The 21615-nt window shown below is 46.4% G+C and overlaps 1 protein-coding gene across 1 annotated transcript in view; it reads left to right on the forward strand.

Annotated features, from left to right (window-relative positions):
* eml2 (EMAP like 2) overlaps positions 1-21615 on the forward strand; it is a 154682-nt gene that overhangs the window by 29078 nt on the left and 103989 nt on the right. The window lies entirely within an intron of this gene.

The raw sequence follows: 21615 nt of genomic DNA on the forward strand, positions 1-21615 counted from the left end.
GCCAACATGGGTGAGTACCTGCCTTTAAAATGTTCCTTCAGCCGGCGGCGGTTCTGCCCGGGTTGGAGAGAGGTCGGAGGGATGGATGCTCCCTGTCCCCCCCACCCAGTCCACGCTGACACTGGAGAAAGTTACCGAGCTTCCCTCGCCAGGGGGAGGGGCATTGGAACCGGGGCATCATCAGTTGTGTGGTGGTGGGGGGGTGGGGGAGATGGACCATCTTGGGCTGAACGGGAAGTATAGTTGTGTGGCTGGAATGAGGCAAGACGCCGGCTGTCGGCGTCTGAAAGGAGCAAAGATGAACGACCTTTCGCCTGTGCAAGATTGCAGAAGGTGTGAGACGGTGACTGGACAGGAGGGTTGGAGATGAAGAGTTCAACCGCCTGTCGGCTGTTCGCAACTCGCAAGGCCGTAAACAAGAAACAGAGACAGCTTCAACTCCACTCCCACCAGAGCAGAGCATTTATAAACAGGAGAAAGTCGGCGGATGCTGCAGCTAATCCAAAGCAACGCACGCAAACGCTGGAGCAAGTCAGGCAGCGTCTACCCTGACGAAGGGTCTCGGCCCGAAACGTTGACTGCCCATTTCAACGGATGCTGCCCGACCCGCTGAGTTCCTCCAGCTTGTTTGTACATGTTGCTTTGACCACAGCATCTGCAGTGCACTTTGTGTTTAGGTATTAGCAATTGCCGGGTCTGGATCTGAAACGTCCACTGTTTATTCCTCTCCATCGATGCTGCCTGACCTGCTGAGTTCCCCGGGCATTCTGTGTGAGTTCTGTGTAATTTTTCCACTGGCCTCTGTAGTGAACTCCAAAGGGTTGAAAGGGGGTTGGGAACTGGAAAAGCAGTCTGGAGTTGAATAAAATTTTCCTCTGGGTAGAAGGTGTCAGGTTGTGGCTGTTGAATCCTGGTAGTTTGTTCATCTCTCAGCCATTTCCAGGAGGAGCATTGTGGACATGCTACGTTGGCTCCAGGGTAAGTCCATAAGATAGAGGAGCAGAAGTAGGCCATTCGGCCCATCGGGTCTGCTCAGCCATTCAATCATGGGCTGATCCAATTCTTCCAGTCATCCCCACTCCCCTGCCTTCTCCCCATACCCTTTGATGCCCTGGCTGATCAAGAACCTATCTATCTCTGCCTTAAATACACCCAATGACTCGGCCTCCACAGCTGCTCGTGGCAACAAATTCCACAGCTAAACAAGTGTGTGGCCACACTCGCAGGCTGCCCCCAGCCCACCCTTGGGTGTGTTAGCTGTTAACGCAAACAGCGCTTCTCACAGTATGTTTCAACATCCACGCGACAAGCAAACTTGAATCTCAAATAAACTTTGAGTCCACATCCAACCCCAGCCCAGAACCAAAATTATGGATTGACTGAAAAACCCATACTGCAAGTATTCAACAGGTCCAAAAGTTCAAAGTAAATTTATTATCAAAGTACATATATGTCACCATATACAATACTGAAATTAATTTCCTTGTGGGAATGTTCAATAAATCTGTAATAGAGTAATACCCAATCAGAATCTGTGAAAGATCGCCCCACTTAGGCGATGAGCCCGTGTGAAAAACTGTGCAAATGCAAACAGAAGGAACTGATAATAAATAAGCAATAAATCCCAAGGATTTGGGATGAAGATCCTTGAAAGAGTCCATAGGGTGTGGAACATTCCACTGTGGCACCAGTGACTGACGGTGACGTCCTGCACACGGTCCATGAAACTACTACTTCTATTAAATAATAATTCTACTGATCTGTGCGCAATTGGAGCCCATAATTTATTTTTTCGTGAGTTGGGTGTCTGACGTTTTCTTTGAACAAGTTCCGTGATGTTTCCTTGTTTCATGGCAGCCGGTGGGGAGGACAAATCTCAGAACCGTACTCCGGATACTTACTTTGAATTTTTGAATCAGCACCTATGAACAGTTTGTGCTTCAGAATGAGAGTCAGGATTAATATCACCGGCATATGTAGTGAAACTTGTTAACTTTGCAGCAACAGTACAATGAAGTACATAATAATAGAGAGGGAAGCGGTGAATTACAGTAACACCTGTCAGCGGTTCAGGATGTATATTGTATACATTTCTCTGACATTAAATTCAACCTGTGAACCTACAAGATGCTGGAGGAACTCAGCAGGCCAGGCAACATCTACGGAAAAGAGTAAACCATCGACATTTCAGGCCGAGACCCTTCATCGGGTCTGTGTTGCTTTGATTTCCAACATCTGCAGACTTTCTCTTGTTTGTGAATGACAGTAAGCGTCTGTATGTACATATATAAAATAGTTATATAGAAAAATAGGGATTAAAAAAAGTCAAACACGAGGAAATCTGAAGATGCTGGAAATTCAAGCAACACACACAAAATGCTGGTGGAACACAGCAGGTCAGGCAGCATCTATAGGGAGAAGCGCTGTCGACATTTCGGGCCGAGACCCTTCGTCAGGACTAAAAAGTCATGAGGTAGTGTTCATGGGTTCAATGTGCATTCAGTAATCGGCTGGCAGAGGGGAAGAATCTCTTCCTGAACTGCTGAGTGTGTGTCTTCAGGCTCCTGTCCCTCCTCCCTGATGGTAGCAATGAGAACAAGGCATGACCTGGATGATGGGGTCCTTTATGATGGATGCTGCCTTTACGAGGCATCTCTCCTTGAAGGTGTCCTGGATGCTATAGACACTAGTGCCAGGGCATCTTCGAGGATCAATGCCCCAAAAAGGCAGCACCCATCATTAAGAAGTGCTTCGTCAGAAGTGGAAACAGTCGGAGATAAAATGGATGCATCTTAACTTTCCGTCCTTGCCTAGTTTCTTTGCAAAGTATAGTTAGTAGTTCACTCCCTTGTAACATGGTTTATTAACCCTTTGTTGTATTGCCTCTACCTTGCCAAGATGAATAACAGTTAACGTCCTACCGGGGTTTATACGTTTTTTCAGGATAAAAACAATACACTGTGCAGAGATGTGAATTTAAGTTGCAAGGTAACTTGCAAACATTAGTTACATTCAAAATATCGTTGCTAACTTGACATAATAAATGCAGATGCTGGAAATCCAGAGCAGCACACACACAGAGGAGCTCTGTAGGTACATACAGTTGTCATTTTGGGCCAGCTGAAGGGTCTCAGCCAGAAACATCCAATGTCCATTCCTTTCCATAGTCAACAATTGGTAGGACAATCGACTGGCTCTGCTAACCTGTGAACTCGCTTTCAAAGACTCCTCGACTCATGTTCCCAGTAATAATTATTCACTTATTTATTTATTGTTGTTAATTTTTTTGCACTTGCATAGTTTGTCTTCTGCACACTGTTTGTCCACCTTTGTTTGCAGTTTTTCATTGAGTCGACTATATTTCTTTGATCTAATGTGAATTCCTGCAAGAAAATGAATCTCGGGGTAGTATATGGTGGCGTATACATACTTTGATGATAAATTGACTTTGAACAAGCTTGAGATCTGTGCCAGGAATACACCCGTAACTTGGAATTTGATTCCGCGAGGTTTGGGTGCTTTCTGCAGTGATTGTCGTTGGATTGTATGTGCTCCACGGTGTCTCAAGGATGAATTTTCATACTTCCAAAGTGCAGCTCTGAAGCAAGCTTTAGTCTGGGTCCTGCTGTGTGGTGGGTGAGGTAAGGGGGTCTCGAAGATGCGAAGACCCAACTGAGACTGCGCCTCATTGGCGTGTATTTTCTCTGAGTTCCTTGCAGCAAACGTCTGATTGGCTGGCAAGGTGGTCGGACAATTAGTGGAACCAGACCTGTGGATCGAACAACTGTGGAGGTTGTTCTAGAACCCCCTCCCCCCCCCCCCGGCCACAGGTTTATCTTTCAGTGCCAGGGTAGCTTCAGGTCACAGAAGATTGAGAGGAGATTTGATGGAGGTATACAAAATTATGAGAGGTATAGATTAGGCAGACTTTTTCCACTGAGGTTGGGTGGGAACTATAACCAGAGGTCATGGGTTAAGGGTGAAAGGTGAAAAAGTTCATAGGGAACATGAGGGGAAACTTCACTCGTGAGGTGGTGAGAGTGTGGAACGAGCTGGCAGAACAAATGATGCATACCAGCTCAATTTCAACATTTAAGAGAAATTTGGATAGGTACGTGGATAGTAGGGGTATGGAGGGCTATGGTACGGGAGCAGGTTGACAGGAGTAGGCAGTTTAAATAGTTCAGAACAGTCTAGATGGGCCGAAGGGTCTGTTTCTGTGCTGTACTTTCCTATGACTCTATGGTCCACGATGAGGCATGTCTGTGAGGGGGAGACGCTGTTCCCTTACTGTGTTCGCATTCATTTAAAATCTGGGTCCCCTCTTGGCATGTTTGACGATGCCACCTTTCCTCAAGACATTTTGCTCACCAGCTCAAAATTCAGCAGCTTCCAAAGGTGTGTTTCTGTTTTGTTCTCAATTCCCCTCGGAGTCCCGATATCAGGTGTCTGAATAACTGCCCGCCAGGGATCAGAGTGAGTATTGCATATGCACTGACGAGGCTCCGGTATAACAGTGCATTTGCCTTCTCTCAGATCCACATACTTAGCTGCACCTTCTCCTCTTGACGTCTTTGGGAATGTGAAGTCCTTTTTCTGATAACTACATGAAACTGTGCTTTCAAACATGAGAAACTCTGCAGATGCTGGAAATCCAAAGCAACCCAGACAACATATTAAATATTTCAGTAATATTTAGGTAATATTAGGCTGGTTGATTAAGTATTCCTGCTTGTTTAAATAATTCATTATGGGTTGTATGTAAAAGTAAGTGAATGGCATACGCTATCACACTACCACATGACACGTGTGTGGCTGGCTTAGAGTAAACACGAAGTTAGACCCTCATTTCGGACTCCTGAGTCTTTTGAATAAGTTTAATGTTTTGAAGTCATAAAATATAACAAGTAAACACAAAGTATTGGAGGAGCTCAGCAGGTAAGGTAGCATCTATGAAAAGGATTAAACAGTCAACGATTCGGATCAAGACCCTTCGTCAGGACTCCCATGGAGGGGTCTCTGCCCAAAACATCGTGGCTTTATTCCTTTTCATCAATGCTGCCAGACCTGCTGAGTTCCTCCAGCACAGGGGTCCCCAACTTTTTTTTATGCATGAACCAATACCATTGAGCAAGCGGCCCATGGAACCCAGACTGGGAACCCCTGCTCCAGCGTCTTGTGTGTGTTACTCTGGATTTCCAGCATCTGAAGATGCTCTTGACTACAGGAAGCAGTAGTTAGGCTCACTGGCTTTGAGTCCAGTCCAGCACAAAATCAGGCCCTTCAGCCCACACAAACCATGCTGTCAATCTAAACAAATGCTGCCCAAGTCCCTCCATTCCTTGCCAAGACCATAAGACATAAATAGCCATCGAGGCAACAAATTCCCTCTCCTGACTGTCTGAGTGCTGTGTTACTTTGCGATCATACGTGCTCCTGCCCCTTCCTCCAGCAGCTCACCCTGCGCAAAAACAAAGATCTGCCCTGGAAATCTCCTTCGAGGTTGCATCTTAATGGTATGCTGTCTGATACTTGATATTTCCATCCTGGGTCGAAGAATCTGACCATCTGCCTCATCTGTGCCCCGCAGAGTTTTGCATGCTTCACTTTACGACTGGTAACACACTCCAAAAGCACAGCCTTGAGAATGTAAGCCGAAGGTTTATTGCTGTAATCTCTCCAAAGTGGATATGGCTGTACTGGGAGGGCCGCGACAGAAGCTGGAGGCCTATTGACCTCAAGTGCTGTAACGGACGTTCACTGAGATCTTGGGGATCTTTTACCTTGGTGTCACCTCCCACATATCCTTTTGGTTCTTAAGTTCTAAGTCTGTAGGCTGGCGTGATAGTATAAGGGTATTACAGCACCAGTTGTGGTTTAACTCCCACTGCTGCCTGTCAGGGGTTCTTTGCGTTCTCCCCCTCACTGCCTGGGTTTCCTCCGGGTCTCTGCTTTCCTCCCACGTCCTGCCGATGTACAGGTTAGGGTTAGTGAGTTGTGACCGTACCACCTCCGGAAGCATGGAGACACCTGCAGGCCGCCCAGTGCAATCGTTGCTGATTTCATTTGTCACAAATGATGCATTGCGTGGCGTGTTTCGAGGTTCATGTGGCAAATAAAACTAATATCCATCATTAAAATCCTAATAAATAGAAATATGCTAATCTGTGCCTTGAAATTGTACAGTATCTGCATCTCCACAGCCTTTATAATCCTTTAATGTTCCCAATGGGATTTACAATCTTATGAAATAAAAATTGATGCCAGTCAGAGATATTAGTCTGGATGGTTTCAGAATCAGGCTTAATAACACCGGCATATGTTGTGAAATTTGTTGTTACGTGGCAGCATCACGTTGCAATATGAATAATAATGACTGATTTACAGAAAGTATTGTGTGTGCGTGTAAAATAAGTAGAGCAGAAAAGTTATGAGGTAATGTTCATGGGTTCAATGTCCATTCAGAAATCAGATGACAGAGGGGAAGAAGCTGTTCCTGAATTGTTGAGTGTGTGTCTTCAGGCTCCTATACCTCCTCCCTGATGGCAGAGGGGAAGAAGCTGTTCCTGAATCGCTGAGTGTGTGTCTTCAGGCTCCTGTACCTCCTCCCTGATGGTAGCAATGAGAAGAGGGCATGTCCTGGGTGATGGGGGTCCTTAATGATGGACGCCGCCTTTTTGAGGCATCGCTCCTTGAAGATGTCCTGGATGCTGGGGAGGCTGGAGCCCGTGATGGAGCTGGCTGAGTTTACAACTCTCTGCAGCTTATTTCAGCCCTGCGCGGTAACCATTACTTCCCCTCTCCCCCATACAGACGGTGATGCAGCCAGTCAGAATGCTCCCCACGGTACGTCTGCAGAAATTCGCAAGCGAAGGCCTGGTTACATTTTAGGGGGCCTTTTGAAGGGAGGTGTGGGGTGGTGGGAGGGGGAGAAGAGTTGGAAATGGAATTCTGGTGCATGGAGGGAGATGTGGGGGTGGGGGAAGGAAGGGAGGTGTGAGAACTCCAGAAATAGAGTGAGTGAAGTTATCCCCTTTGGTTCAAGAGCCTGATCGTTGAGGGGTAGTAACTATTCCTGAACCTGGTGGTGTGAGTCCTGAGGCTCCTGTACCTTCTACCTGATGGCAGCAGTGAGGGGAGAGCGTGGCCCGCGTGGTGAGGATCTTTGATGATGGATGCTGCTTTTCTACGGCAATCTTTCATGTAGATGTGCTCAATGGTTGGGAGGGTGTTTCCAGTGACGTACTGGGCTGAATCCACTACCTTTTGTTGGATTTTCCGCTCAAAGGCATCGGTGCTCCCATACCAGGCCATAATGCAGCCAGTCAGCACACTTTCCACCATACATCTATAGACGTTTGTCAAAGTTTTAATGTCATGCCAAATCTCCGCAGACTCCTGAGGGAGTCGTGCCTTTTTAATTGTATTTAAATGACGGATCTAGGACAGATCCTCTGAGGTAGTGAGTCCCAGGAATTTAAAGTTACTGACCCTCTCTACCTCTGATCCGCCAATGAGTACTGGCTCCTGGACTTCTGGTTTCCCTCTCCTGAAGTCTACGATCAGTTCCTTGGTTTTACTGACATTGAGTGAGAGGTTGTCGTTATGACACCACTCAGCCAGATTTTCAGTCTCTCTCTCCTGTAGGCTGATTCATCACCACCTTCAATACGGCCCACAACAGTGGTGTCATCAGCAAATTTATATATGGTGTTGGAGCTGTACTTAGCCACACAGTCGTAGGTGTAAAGGGTTATCAATACTCTTCAGAGATTGTCTGCCTGGTGTCAGTGGTCACATAACCAGGACTTGTGATCTGCACCGGCTGTTCATACGACCGTCCACCACCTGCTCCCATGGCTTCACATGACACTGGTTGGGGGAGGGAGGTGCACCTTGCACCTCTTTTGGTAGTGATGTATCCCTACCCAGGGTAGAAATACCATGAAATTTAGTTTTTATGGCAGTACCAGCACAGATAAATGCAAGTTAACGTGAGTTTAAATTAGCATAAATTACGCATAATTTATTTGACAAAATAAAAACCTTGACATCAGTGCAAGTGAAAAGAGAGAGAAAAGGACAGACAATCCAAGGGAGGTTTTCAGATTGGTTGAAGAAACCGATGGAAGAAGATGATATTGAACCTTGAGGTGTGTCTCGTCAGGTTCCCGTACCTCCTGCCCGATGGCATCTTCGAGATAGTGGATGTAACCTTCCTGAGTCAGACTGAACAGACACAGCTTGCATTTTGTAATCCTTTGAACACTCCCAATGGGATTTACGATCATAGTAAACAGAACTTGACGCCATTATTAAGCATGGATGCTTTAAAAGGCCTGGTAAATTTTTGAAGGTGGGTGGGGAGGGAAGAGAGTCGGGATTAGAATTCCAGTGCGAGGCAACTGCAACTACCTATGGGGAGGAGGGATGTCTAAAATTAGGGATGGGAAAGGGGACGGATTTGAGGAACGTAGAGATCCCAGAGGGAGGTAGTGGAGGGCTTTAACGATGAGAATTTTAATCAGAATCAGGTTTATTTTCTCTGACGTGGTGAAATTAGTTGTCTTGCGGTAGCAGCACAGTGCAAGACATAAAGAGTTCCCACAACTTACAATATATGAGTGGGTGAGAAGCGAGCGGTATGACTGACAGGCATGGCAGCCGACAGGTTCTCAGATTCCTCCCTTGCAGACTTCAGCTGAGTGGGACTGTCAGCAACATCTCCACAGGCACCACGAGACTGTGTGCTCAGCCCCCCGTTCTGCTCAGGGCTGTGTGACGAAGAACAGCTCCAATGCCGTGTTCAGATTTGCTGATGACACCACTGTCGTAGGCTGAATCAAAGGATGAATGTCCAAGCTGGTGTGGTTCTGGTAATGGTTATTATTCTATAGATTTATTGATTGTACCCGCAAGAAAATTAATCACATTAATGTACTTCGATAATGAATGAGCCCATCGAGTCCACCTGAACCACTGTCACCCAACCCTGCCCATGCATAAGGCCATAAAACAAAGGTGCAGAATCAGGCCATTTGGCCCATCAGGTTTGTTCTGCAATTATCATACACAAATCCCATTTTATTCAGATTCATTTGCCAAATCCGCACACTAACATACGGTGAAATGCATCGTTTATATTAACAACCACTTACTGTGGAGTATTTCGAGTACTTACTAATACTTACTTGGAGTACTGTGTTCAGCTCTGGCTACCTCACTACAGGGAGAGACAGAGAGACAGCGTAGAGATTTACAAGGATGTTGCCTGGATTGGGGAACATGCTTTATGAGAATAGGTTGAGTGAACTCGGCCTTTTCTCCTTGGAGCGACGGAGGATGAGAGGTGACCTGATAGAGGTGTATAAGGTGATGAGAGGCATTGATCGTGTGGATAGCCAGAGGCTTTTTCCCAGGGCTGAAATGGTTAACTTGAGGGAGCATAGTTTTAAGCTGCTTGGGGGTAGCTACAAAAGGGATGTCAGGGGTAAGTTTTCCCACATAGAGAGTGGTGGGTGTGTGGAATGCCCAGTGAAGGTGGTGGAGGCAGATACAACAGGGTCTTTTAAGAGCCTCTTGGATAGGTAGATGGAGCTTAGAAAAATAGATGGTTAAGCAGCTGGGAAATTCTAGGCATTTTCTAGAGTAGGTTACATGGTCAGCACAACATTGTGGGCCGAAGGGTCTGTGATGTGCTGTAGCTTTCTATGTTCTAACCAACACATGTAAGGAGGTGCTGGGAGCAGCCTGCAAGTCACTCCACACATTCTGGAGCCAGTGCTTTGTAGGACATCACAGAATGCAATCGAACAGAACGCAACAGCAAAACAAGCCCCTTTCTCCCACACCCCACCCACACAGACACAAGTCTCCAGCCTCCTGGCTTTGGCTCATCGGACTTCTCCCAACATTCCCATCAACTTCCCCCAGATCCCATCAGCCACCTACAAACTAGGGGCACACTTTCGGTTTCCAATTCACCTTCCAACCTGAGAGTGGGGGAGGAAAGTGGTATAATCAGAGGGGGGAACGCATAAGCACAACACAGGCGGCAGGTTGAGATCAAACCCGGGATGGCAGAGTTGTGAAGCAGTGTCTCGACTCTCTCACCCCAGTGGGTTAAGATGGAGGGCTGTAGTAGCCAGCTGTCGATCCCGGGGGATCAATGGTTTGCGCTTCTGGTGGGCTGTGTCCTCTCCAGGGTGCAAGCCTGGGCAGGAAGATTTGAAGAACCTGCTGTTGCCCATGCAGTGGGCTCCCCCTCTCCACGTCACTGATGTAGTCCATGTGAAGGGCAAGTGCCGAAACAACTCGGCACCAGTGTCGTCGCAGAGGTTGCCAGAGTGAAGTTGTAAACAACATCAGACTGCCTCAGGGACCCCGGTTCCGGATTTCCTCCTCGGGGTTCACTCCTGAAGCTTTTCCCATGGGTGGGTACGGCCGCGAGGGAGCAGAGGTTTAAAGTCAGAGTTTTCTTTCTCCTACACAGGCTGCCGTCCAAGGCTGTTGAGCCCCATCTGCCCGAAGCACCAGTAGTGCACCTTTGCCCCCTCTCTCGTCAGTAGAAACAGTTCCACCGGTCCTGGTAGCTAAGTCACACGTGAGGGCCGAGAGTTGGACTTGGTTGTCAGAGGCTGTCAGAGTCGCACGCCATTTGGAGCACTTTATAGGTAGTGGGAGCTTATCCCCACTACCACCCCCCCCCCCCCAGCTATGACAACCTTAGGAACCAAGATGGAGTGCAAGTTAAGTTATGACTGCATGAATCAGGGTGAAATTTGTTGCGTTCTAGAGGTAACAAACCCTGCCCATGCATAAGACCATAAAACATAGGAGCAGAATCAGGCCATTTGGCCCATTGAGTCTGTTCTGCAATTCCATCATGGTTGATTTATTATCTCTCTCAATCCCATTCTCCTGCATTCTCCCTGTAGCCGTTGACACCCTGACTAATCAAGAATCTATCAGCCTCTACTTTAAATAATGACTTGGCCTCCACATCCTTCTGTGGCAATGAATTCCACAGATTCACCACCTACTGGCTAAAGGAATTCTTCCTCATCTCCATTCTAAAGGGAGCTGTGCCCTCTGGTCCTAGACGCTGCCACGTCCTCTCCACAACCACTCCAGCGAGACTTTTCAATATTCAATAGATTTCAGTGAGATTCTGCCCCCCCCCCCCCACTACCATCCTTTGGAACTCCAGTGAGTACAGGCTCCCCATAGATTAACCCTTTCATTCCTGGGATCAATCTCGAGAAGAGTAGGTATCAGAATCTTGGACTCTACCCACTGTTGTTAAGGCAGAACCACTTGGCCAGTTTTCAATATGAACATGTGTCTGAGCTCATAAAGTAACTGGAATTGGGTATAGAGTGCAGTGGTTACTACTGGATTACCAGTCAGAGTTCCGGACAGTTGATCAAGTCATCATATTCAGACTCTCCCGAGGTCGTTGGGGAAAGTTAAAATTCAAGTATTCAGAGTGGATCAAATTTATTACCTGCAAGGGAAGTCTACCTACAAAGGTTATTGTCTAGAAGATAGCTTCAATCTTATAGCTCAAGCAAACCACTTTTATACTTTTACAGAGGACAGTAATTCAGTTGTTCCATCCCATTCCTCTGTTTTCTGTACCTGTCTCTGGTCCCTGGCATCTATTCTTCATTCAATCTATTTGTCTTTAGAGGCTTCTTCCCCATGACAACTCTGTCCTATTTGCCTCTGTTGGCAAAACTAACCCCCCCCCCACCCCACCGCCATAAAATGCACACCTTGATAACACACACACACACACACACACCTCCCATCCAAACCAGCAAAGCACTCTGGGATCTCACAGGTTCCGTTTTGTCACATTACATTTTACAAAAGTCATAAATTCATAAAGACTTCAGGGCTGTAGATATATTTCCACAACAGTATGGTAATGTTCAATGTTTAAACTCCCAGTTATTGGCCCTTGCCATTCCTATTGGTTTTTAAAGAAATCTCCCTTTCGGTTAAGATGGTGTTACCAAACGCATGTGACAGCTCACTGGTAGTTAAAGAGTTATGAAATATGACTGAAAACATCACTAAAATACCTTTTCTGAGGTGAATTGTGTTAAATTATCCTTGAAAACAGTGAAGGTGTGAGAGATGGTGAGGTGAGTTCGGGGGATGAGGGGAGATGGTGTGATGCAGAATCGATGCAGGTGGAGTTCTGATGTCTGTACAACCCGGCTGGGTGCATGGTTGGATCACTCTGCGTCCAAGAGTAGAAATAAATGCCCAGGCAGAGGAGATTTGATGCCCTTGCAACCGGCTCGGGAGTGAGTTTGCATCGATCTGGGAGTGCAGCTGATTTGAAGAGCTGGGTAGCAGCTTCGGGCTAGGTGGCAAAATCTGAGCCCGTAGTGAGTCGCTGGGCGGCATGGTCTAGGCCCCGAGCCCTTCGTGGTAGCTGGGTCCTAGTGCGAGGTACAATCCGCTGATTAGACAATTTAAACACCGGCTCAGATTGGAGGCGAGAGCTGACCTTGTTCGCTCTCCATGATGTTCACTCCTCTGTGAAGGGGGCCGGAGCCTTTCACTGTTCTGTTGTCAAGTCAATTTAAACGCCAGCCTAGATACACTGAAAAGACAGGGTGTCACAATCCGGGGCAAGAACCGATTTCACTCATTCTCCATGATGGTCACTCCTCTCTCCGTGACACTGAAACTCCTCTCTCCGTGACACTGAGGCCACGATCTGCTGTCCCCTACCTCCAGTTGTAGCTGACTGTAATCTGCTGTCCCCTACCTCCAGTTGTAGCTTACTGTAATCCGCTGTCCCATAATTCCACTTGTACCTGACTGTAATCTGCTGTCCCATGGCTCCAGTCGTACTTGACTGTAATCTGCTGTTCCCTACCTCCAGTTGTAGTTGACTGTAATCTGCTGTCCCCTACCTCCAGTTATAGTTGACTGTAATCTGCTGTCCCCACCTCCAGTTATAGCTGACTGTAATCTGCTGTCCCCTACCTCCAGTTGTAGTTGACTGTAATCTGCTGTCCCCACCTCCAGTTATAGCTGACTGTAATCTGTTGTCCCATAATTCCACTCGTACCTGACTGTAATCTGTTGTCCCCATAACTCCAGTTGTAGCTGACTCTAATCTGCTGTCCCCATAACTCCAGTCATAGTTGACTGTAATCTGCTGTCCCCATAACTCCAGTTGTAGCTGACTGTAATCTGCTGCCGCGTAACTCCAGTTGTAGCTGACTGTAATCTGCTGTCCCCATAACTCCAGTCATAGTTGACTGTAATCTGCTGCCACGTAACTCCAGTTTTAGTTGACTGTAATCTGCTGTCCCATGGCTCCAGTTGTAGCTGACTGTAATCTGCTGACTGTAATATTAAATAAAATATAAATACCATGAAAAATTAAGCTTCTTACAGCACAGTACATGGCAGACAAGTTCATAAACTTAAGTGAACATAGATTATAAGGTTCAAATTTCTAAGTAAATTTTATAATCAAAGTACTTATATGTCACCATATACAACCCTGAGATTAATTTTCTTGTGGGCATACTCAATAAATCCATTGAATTGTAGTCATAACAGAATCAATGATAGACCACCCAACTAGAAAGATAACAAACTGTGCAAATACAAAAAGAAGAAACAATAATAATTAATAAGTAAGCAATAAATATTAAGAACACGAAATGAAGAGTCCTTGAAAGTGAGTCCATAGGTTGTGGGAACAGTTCAGTGTTGAGGTGAGTGAAGTTGAGTGAAGTTATCCCTGCTGATTCAAGAGTCTGATGGTTGAGGGGCAATAAGTGTTCCTGAACCTAGTGGTGTCAGTCCTGAGACTCCTGTACCTTCTGCCTGACAGCAGCAGTGAGATGAGACAATGTGGTGGGGTCACTGATGATTAATGCTTTCCTGCAATGGCATATCATGTAGTTGTGCTCAATGGTTTGGAGAGCTGTACCCGTGATAGACCAGGCTGTATACATTTCTTTGGTAGGATGGTCCTTTCCGTACCAGGCTGGGATGGAGCCAGTCAATGTACGCTCCACCACACATCTATAGATGGCTCTCAGAGTTTTAGGTATCCTGCCGAATGCAAGTAAGCGAACGTAAATACGAAACGCTTGTGCAAGTAGTGAGAGAAAATTAAATATACTCTGAGATAGTGTTGGGGCTTCTGAGGCTGGTTCAAGAACTTGATGATGATAGGGGAAATAAAGCTGTTTTTAAAACTTGAGGTGAGGGTCTTCAGGCTCCCGTACCTCCTGCCAGATGACAGCATTGAGAAGAAGGAATGGCCTTGATGGAGATGTTACCTTTGAGAAGAGGGAATGGCCCCGATGGAGATGTAACCATTGAGAAGAGGCAATGGCCTCGATGGAGATGTTACCATTGAGAAGAGGCAATGGCCGCGATGGAGATGTTACCATTGAGAAGAGGGATTGGCCTCGATGGAGATGTTACCATTGAGAAGAGTGAATGGCCTCGATGGAGATGTAACCATTGAGAAGAGGGAATGGCCTCGATGGAGATGTTACCATTGAGAAGAGGGAATGGCCTCGATGGAGATGTTACCATTGAGAAGAGGGAATGGCCCCGATGGAGATGTTACCATTGAGAAGAGGGAATGGCCCAGATGGAGATGTTACCATTGAGAAGAGGGAATGGCCCAGATGGAGATGTTACCATTGAGAAGAGGGAATGGCCCAGATGGAGATGTTACCATTGAGAAGAGGGAATGGCCCAGATGGAGATGTTACCATTGAGAAGAGGGAATGGCCCAGATGGAGATGTTACCATTGAGAAGAGGGAATGGCCCAGATGGAGATGTTACCATTGAGAAGAGGGAATGGCCCAGATGGAGATGTTACCATTGAGAAGAGGGAATGGCCCTGATGGAGATGTTACCATTGAGAAGAGGGAATGGCCTCGATGGAGATGTTACCATTGAGAAGAGGGAATGGCCCAGATGGAGATGTTACCATTGAGAAGAGGGAATGGCCCAGATGGAGATGTTACCATTGAGAAGAGGGAATGGCCCAGATGGAGATGTTACCATTGAGAAGAGGGAATGGCCCAGATGGAGATGTTACCATTGAGAAGAGGGAATGGCCCAGATGGAGATGTTACCATTGAGAAGAGGGAATGGCCCTGATGGAGATGTTACCATTGAGAAGAGGGAATGGCCTCGATGGAGATGTTACCATTGAGAAGAGGGAATGGCCCAGATGGAGATGTTACCATTGAGAAGAGGGAATGGCCCAGATGGAGATGTTACCATTGAGAAGAGGGAATGGCCCTGATGGAGATGTTACCATTGAGAAGAGGGAATGGCCTCGATGGAGATGTTACCATTGAGAAGAGGGAATGGCCCAGATGGAGATGTTACCATTGAGAAGAGGGAATGGCACCAATGGAGATGTTACCATTGAGAAGAGGGAATGGCCCAGATGGAGATGTTACCATTGAGAAGAGGGAATGGCCCAGATGGAGATGTTACCATTGAGAAGAGGGAATGGCCTCGATGGAGATGTTACCATTGAGAAGAGGGAATGGCCCAGATGGAGATGTTACCATTGAGAAGAGGGAATGGCCCAGATGGAGATGTTACCATTGAGAAGAGGGAATGGCACCAATGGAGATGTTACCATTGAGAAGAGGGTGTGCCCTTGATGGTTAAAGATGAAAGCTGCACTCAGGCGACACCTGCTCTTGTAGATGCCAGCAGTGGTGGATGAAGTTCTAACCCAGGGGTTCTCAATCTTTTAAATGCCATGGACCCTGACCATTACCCAAGGGGTCCATGGACCCCAGTGGGGAACCCCTTTTCTAACCGTATTAGCATTGTAACTGAAAGACGGTTTCAATGGATATTTTTGTTCAACAATTGAATTTTCAGCAGATCCCAATGTCACAGAGACTGGCTGTGGGGCTTTCACAGAAATTTGTTTTTCAGTTCCTTGTGTATCTGAATGCATGTTTTTTAGGTTTTAATTTCAAGTGTAGCGTAGCCAGTAACACGGCTGTTGTGTCCTGTTTAATGTACAGAGGCTGGATTCAGGTGTGTGCTTCACTCCGATTGCTTCAGAGTTCAATTTCTCTTTCAGTTTAATCAGAGATTGTTTTCAGAGAACACAGAGCATTATCACACACTGAAAACTGAAATGCGGGCATTAGATACTGGAAATCGGAATTGGAATCGAAGAACTCAGCAGGTCAAGCAGTGTGTGTGTGGGGGGATGGGGTAGTGGGAGGAGGGGAAAAGGGTTTTATGTGGAGGGTGGGATATTTGGGAGAGGGGTAAGGAGGTGTGTGTGGGGATGGGGGTAGTAGGGGAGAGGGAAGGAAGTGTGTGGGGGTAGGTGTGTGTGGGGCAGGGGAGGAGGTGGGGAAAGAGGTGTGTATGTGTGGGTGGGGGTGGGGAGATAGGTTAGGAGGTGTGTGTATGAGTGTATGTGTGTATAGGAGAGGGTGGGGACAGTAGGTGAGAGGTGTGTGTTTGTGGATGGGTGGGGGTGGAGGAGAGGGGTGTGTGTGTGTGTATATAGGGGACACTGGGAGAGGGGGTAGGAGGTGTATGTGTGTGTGTAGGAGACACTGTGGGAGGGGGTAGGAGGTGTGTGTGTGTGTGTGTGTGTGTGTGTGTGTGTGTGTGTGTGTGTGTGTGTGTGTGTGTGTGTGTGTGTGTGTGTGTGTGTGTGTGTGTGTGTGTGTGTGTGTGTGTGTAAAGGGGTGGGCAGTGGGGAGGAAGATGAAGAAATGGTCGACATTCTTTGGGTTGGAGACACTTCCCCAGAGCAGGTTGGATGGTATTTGAAGGAAGTTTCTGTGATCATTCTGAAATGTAAAAGGATGATCAGTGGAACAGCAGCTTGACCTTCAAAAAGTTGGCAGGAATCAGAATGAGAATCAGGGTTATTATCACTGACATATGCATGGAATGTGTTGTTTTGTGACAGCAGTGCTGCGTATACATGGACAATACTGTACATCACAATAGCTTACAGTACCGCGCATACATGGATAATACTGTACATCACAATAGTTTACAGTACCGCGCATACATGGATAATACTGTATATCACAATAGCTTACAGTACCGCGCATACATGGATAATACTGTACATCACAATAGCTTACAGTACCGTGTAAAAGTCTTAAGCACCCGAGCTATACTTACGTGCCCAAGACGTTTGCACCAGTATGAGTGTATGCATATGACTATACATAAATTTTTAAGTACACATTATACATAAAATAATTAAGTAGTGAACAAAGAGAACTAGAATACTAAGGTAGTGTTCATGGGTTCAGTGCTCTGCTCTGGTGGTGGAGGAGGAAAAGCTGTTCCTAAAATATTGAGTCTGTTTCTTCCTGTACCTCCTTTCTGACAGAAGCTTGTCCTGGGTGATGGGGTCCATAATGATGGACGTCTCCTTTTCGAGGCATTGCCTTTCGAAAGTGTCCTGGATGCTGGGGAGGCTCGTGTCCATGATGGAGCTGACTGAGTTTACAATCTTCTGCAGCTTTTTCTGATCCTGTGCAGTGGTCCCACCACCCCCCCCCCCCCAATACCAGATGGTGATGCGACTGGTTAGAATGCTCTCCACTGGAGAAATCTGTGAGCATCTTTGGTGACATATCAAATCTCCTCAAAGTCCTTGTAAAATACAGTCTCTGTCATGCTTCCTTGTATCAATAAGCTGGGCCCAGGTTAGGTCTTTAGAAAAGTTCACACCCAGGAACTTGGAACTTACTTAAGAATGTGGGCAAGGTTGGCATGAATTGGCAATTCCTAATTTCCACGGCAAACGGGGTGAGCCTTGGCCTTGGCGCATTTTGGTCTGGGGGCTCCATAGTGTTTTGGGGGGTGGAATTCAGGGTTTAGCCACAGTGACAATGGTGCGTTTTAAGCTGAATGGTGTGAAGGCAAATCCACAGGCAGTGGCATCACTTTGTACCTGCTGTTCCTGTTTGTCCAAGTGAACGAGTTCGGGAGTTGGTGATGTGGAACGTAGAATGTAGAGCACTACGTCACAGCTCAATGTCGTGCCAACATTTTATCTTACTCTCAGATCAATCTAACCCACCCCTTCTACAAAGATTTTTAATTATCTGTGTACCTACCTGTTTCTCAAATGTCCCTATTGTACCTACGTCTACCACCACCCCAAGCAGGGTGTTTCACATACTCAACACTTCCTGTGTTTGGAAGCAAAAACTTATTGTTTCCCTCTATACTTCCCTCAAATCACCTTAAAATAATGTCCCCTTGTATTAGCCATCTCCACCCTGGGAAAAAGTCTCTGGCTGTCCACTCGATCGGAGACTGAATTGGGTTTAATATCATCGGGATACGGTCTGTCCATATCCGATGAGGACGTTGGTGACCATGGTTTTCCATACAGATCTATCCCTCGTTCTTTGGATAGCTTCCATTTCCCCGACCTGGCTGGGCTTTTGATGTACGTAAGCCGAGATCGTCCTCTAGGTTTGCTCCCCTCGATCTCTCCAGAGAGTATGAGTTTTTCTAGCTCATCTTTCCGCATGATGTGTCCTAGGAATCCGAGTTGTTGTTCTCTTACTGTTGGTGTGAGTGATCTAACTGCTGGGGCTCGTCTGAGAACTTCTTCATTTGATGTGTGTGCAGTCCATGATACTGTAGGTCGTGAAACTTGTCGTCATGCAGCAGAAGTACATTGCAGTGCATAATTTTCTAAAAACGGTAAATTACAGTGTGTATTGTGTGTGTGTGTGTGTGTGTGTGTGTGTGTGTATTAGAAATTAAGGAGTGGGCAATGGGGAGGAAGGTAAAGAAATGGTCTTTGGGTCTATTAGTGCAAAGAGAGAAAAAGGTTCAAGGTGAATTTTATTATCAGAGTACGTCTATGTCACTATATACAACCCTGAGATTCATTTTCCTGTGACCCTACTGGATAAATCTATGGAATAGTAACTATAACAGGGCCAATGAAAGATCAACCAGAGTGCAGGAGACAACAAACTGTGCACATGCAATAAATAATGAGAGCATGAGATAACGAGTCCTTAATGTGCAGTGATAGCTTGTGGCAGCATTTTGTGGGGAAGAAAGGCACTGAGGAAGAGATCAATGTTCATTCGGAAGTATGATGGCCGAGGGGAGGAAGCTGTTCCTGAATTGTTGAGTGTGATCTCTGCCTCTTATCGTCTCTTCGAAGTTGCGTCTCATCCTCCTTCGCCCCAGAGAGAACAGCCCGAGCTTGCTCAATCTTTCCTCAAAGCCTGGGTGAATTTCCGTACTACAGAAGTAGATTGCCAGGGCCCCAGTCTATCCCACAGGTCACAGGTTTGGGAGATGCTGCTTCGAGTAGCCATGCAGGACTTTGTAGGTGCTGTCTCATTGTGTAGGGTGGTGCTCCGAGCTGGAGGGTGCTCAGCTTCCTGGGCGTCCGCCTATGCAAGTGTCAGTAACCTGCCAGCTTTTGTGATAGACTTTTATCCAATTGATTGAATTCTTTAAGTATCCTAAAGCCATGAGGCTGGACAGTTTTGTGGGTCTTTATGGCGATTGCTTTCGTTTTCAGAATTGGCGTTTGTATAATTGTAGCTATTTTTGTTTCATTCGTTTATTATGTGCTGTGTCGTGTGACGTGGGTGACCATGGTCTTTGACCATGATAGTTCTTGGCAGATTTTTCTACAGAAGTGGTTTGCCATTGCCATTATCAATACTCTTCAGAGATTGTCTGCCTGGTGTCAGTGGTCACATAACCAGGACTTGTGATCTGCACCGGCTGCTCGTACGACCGTCCACCACCTGCTCCTGTGATTTCACGTGACCCTGATCGGGGGCCAAGCAGGTGCTACACCTTGCCCAAGGGTGACCTGCAGGCTAGCGGAGGGAAGGAGCACCTTACACCTCCTTTGTTAGAGACGTATCTCCAGCCCAACAGCCTAATTGTTGTTTATCTTTTTCAAAGTTGAATTTGTGTCATATTTCATTAGGAATTTGAGGAGCTTTGGTATGTCACCAAAGACTAGTAAATTTCTACAGATGTACCACAGCGAGCTTTCGGATTGGTTGCAGTCAGAAACTCTTCCTCAGGACTGGAAAGGAAGTGGGAAGCAGCCAAAATAAAAAGATGGGGGAGAGTGAGGAGCACAAGCTGGTGAGTGGAAAGGTGGGATTAAATAAGAAGCTGGGAGGTGGAAGAGGTAAAGGGCTGATGAAGAAGGAATCTACTAGGAGAGGAGAGTGGACAATGGAAGGAAGAGAAGGAGGAGGAGAACCAGAGGGAGGTGAGAAGAGGAAGGATGAGAGGATAACCAAAATTAAGAATGGAAAAAGAGAGAGGCAGGGGAGAAATTACAAGATGGTAAAAGAAATCAGTGTTCATACTATTAGGTTGGAATCTGTCCAGATGGAAATTGGGGTGTTGCTCCTCCATCCTGAGTTTGGCCTCATCATGTCAGTAGTGGAGGCCATGGCAGACATTTCAGGCTAGGAGGTGATAGGTGGATGAGACAAAGAGTTGAAGAAGAAGGAATCTAACAGGAGAGGACAGTGGTTCAAGGGAGAAAGGAAAAGCGGAGCAGGGTTGTCAACATCTCTATCTATCCTGGGCTGAAGAAGGCATTCCTAACTCAATTGGAGTTTGAGGAGATTTGGTCCTAATGCCACCAAAGACTAGCACGTTTCTACAAATGTACATCAGAGAGCATTCCGACTGGTCACAGCACCATCTGCTGCAGAGGTTGTAATCTCAGTGCAGATAATGGACTGTCTTCGTACAATGCTATCCTCCAAATCTTCATCTTCATTGATTATCATTCAAGATAATTATCGATACCTTTGAATTCTTTGTAGTTCTTAGGTTGTTGAAGTAGTGAAATAGTTTCGTTTTCATCCTGGTCGTTTCTGACAACTCCAAGCCTGAATGCTTGAAATCGCAGTGAGCAAAACAGTTGAGAATTGTCTTCCTGATCACTCCTGGCCATCTATCATTAACAAAAATCAGTGCTTTTTGAGCACAAACACACACAACTGGTGCTATTTAAAATCGGTTCGTTCTAAGCATGGTGCAATGTCAAAGATATACAACTGACGCTAGTTGAAACCTGTTCAGCAAAAATCTGTCCCAAATAAGCAGCAGAGTGTCCCAAACGAAGGAATGCTGGCTATTCTCTCGATTTGCTTTGGTTCTTTCAGAGTTGTTCCAAAGAAGCAGCTGCCCAAATAACTGAAGGCCCAATAAACTGGAATTTGCTCTGATTAGCTGTTGTTGTTGGTCACTGCCAGCAGGGAGCCCTGGTGCTGCAATTCTCTGGGTTGGTCCTGTTCAGGAATTCAACAGGCCCTTAGCCAACAGAAAGAGAATCGGGTATCGGGTGGTTGTAAGGGAGTTAAGAAATCACATCACTCAACAAGGAGTGAAAATCTGGAACCTGTTGCCTGCCAGGTAAACGAGAGGAGAAACTCTCACCGTATTTTGAGCTGGAAAGTGGAATTCACACACAATTCATCTTTAGTTATCACGGACAGGATGGGCCCAATGGCTTCTGCAAAGAATCTGACAAGTTGTAACCCACAGGAACGTGGAGCCAGAGTGAGAGTGTGAGGTTCACA

The sequence above is a fragment of the Hypanus sabinus genome, chromosome 26, assembly GCF_030144855.1.
Source record: "Hypanus sabinus isolate sHypSab1 chromosome 26, sHypSab1.hap1, whole genome shotgun sequence".
Classification (NCBI taxonomy): Eukaryota; Metazoa; Chordata; class Chondrichthyes; order Myliobatiformes; family Dasyatidae; genus Hypanus; species Hypanus sabinus.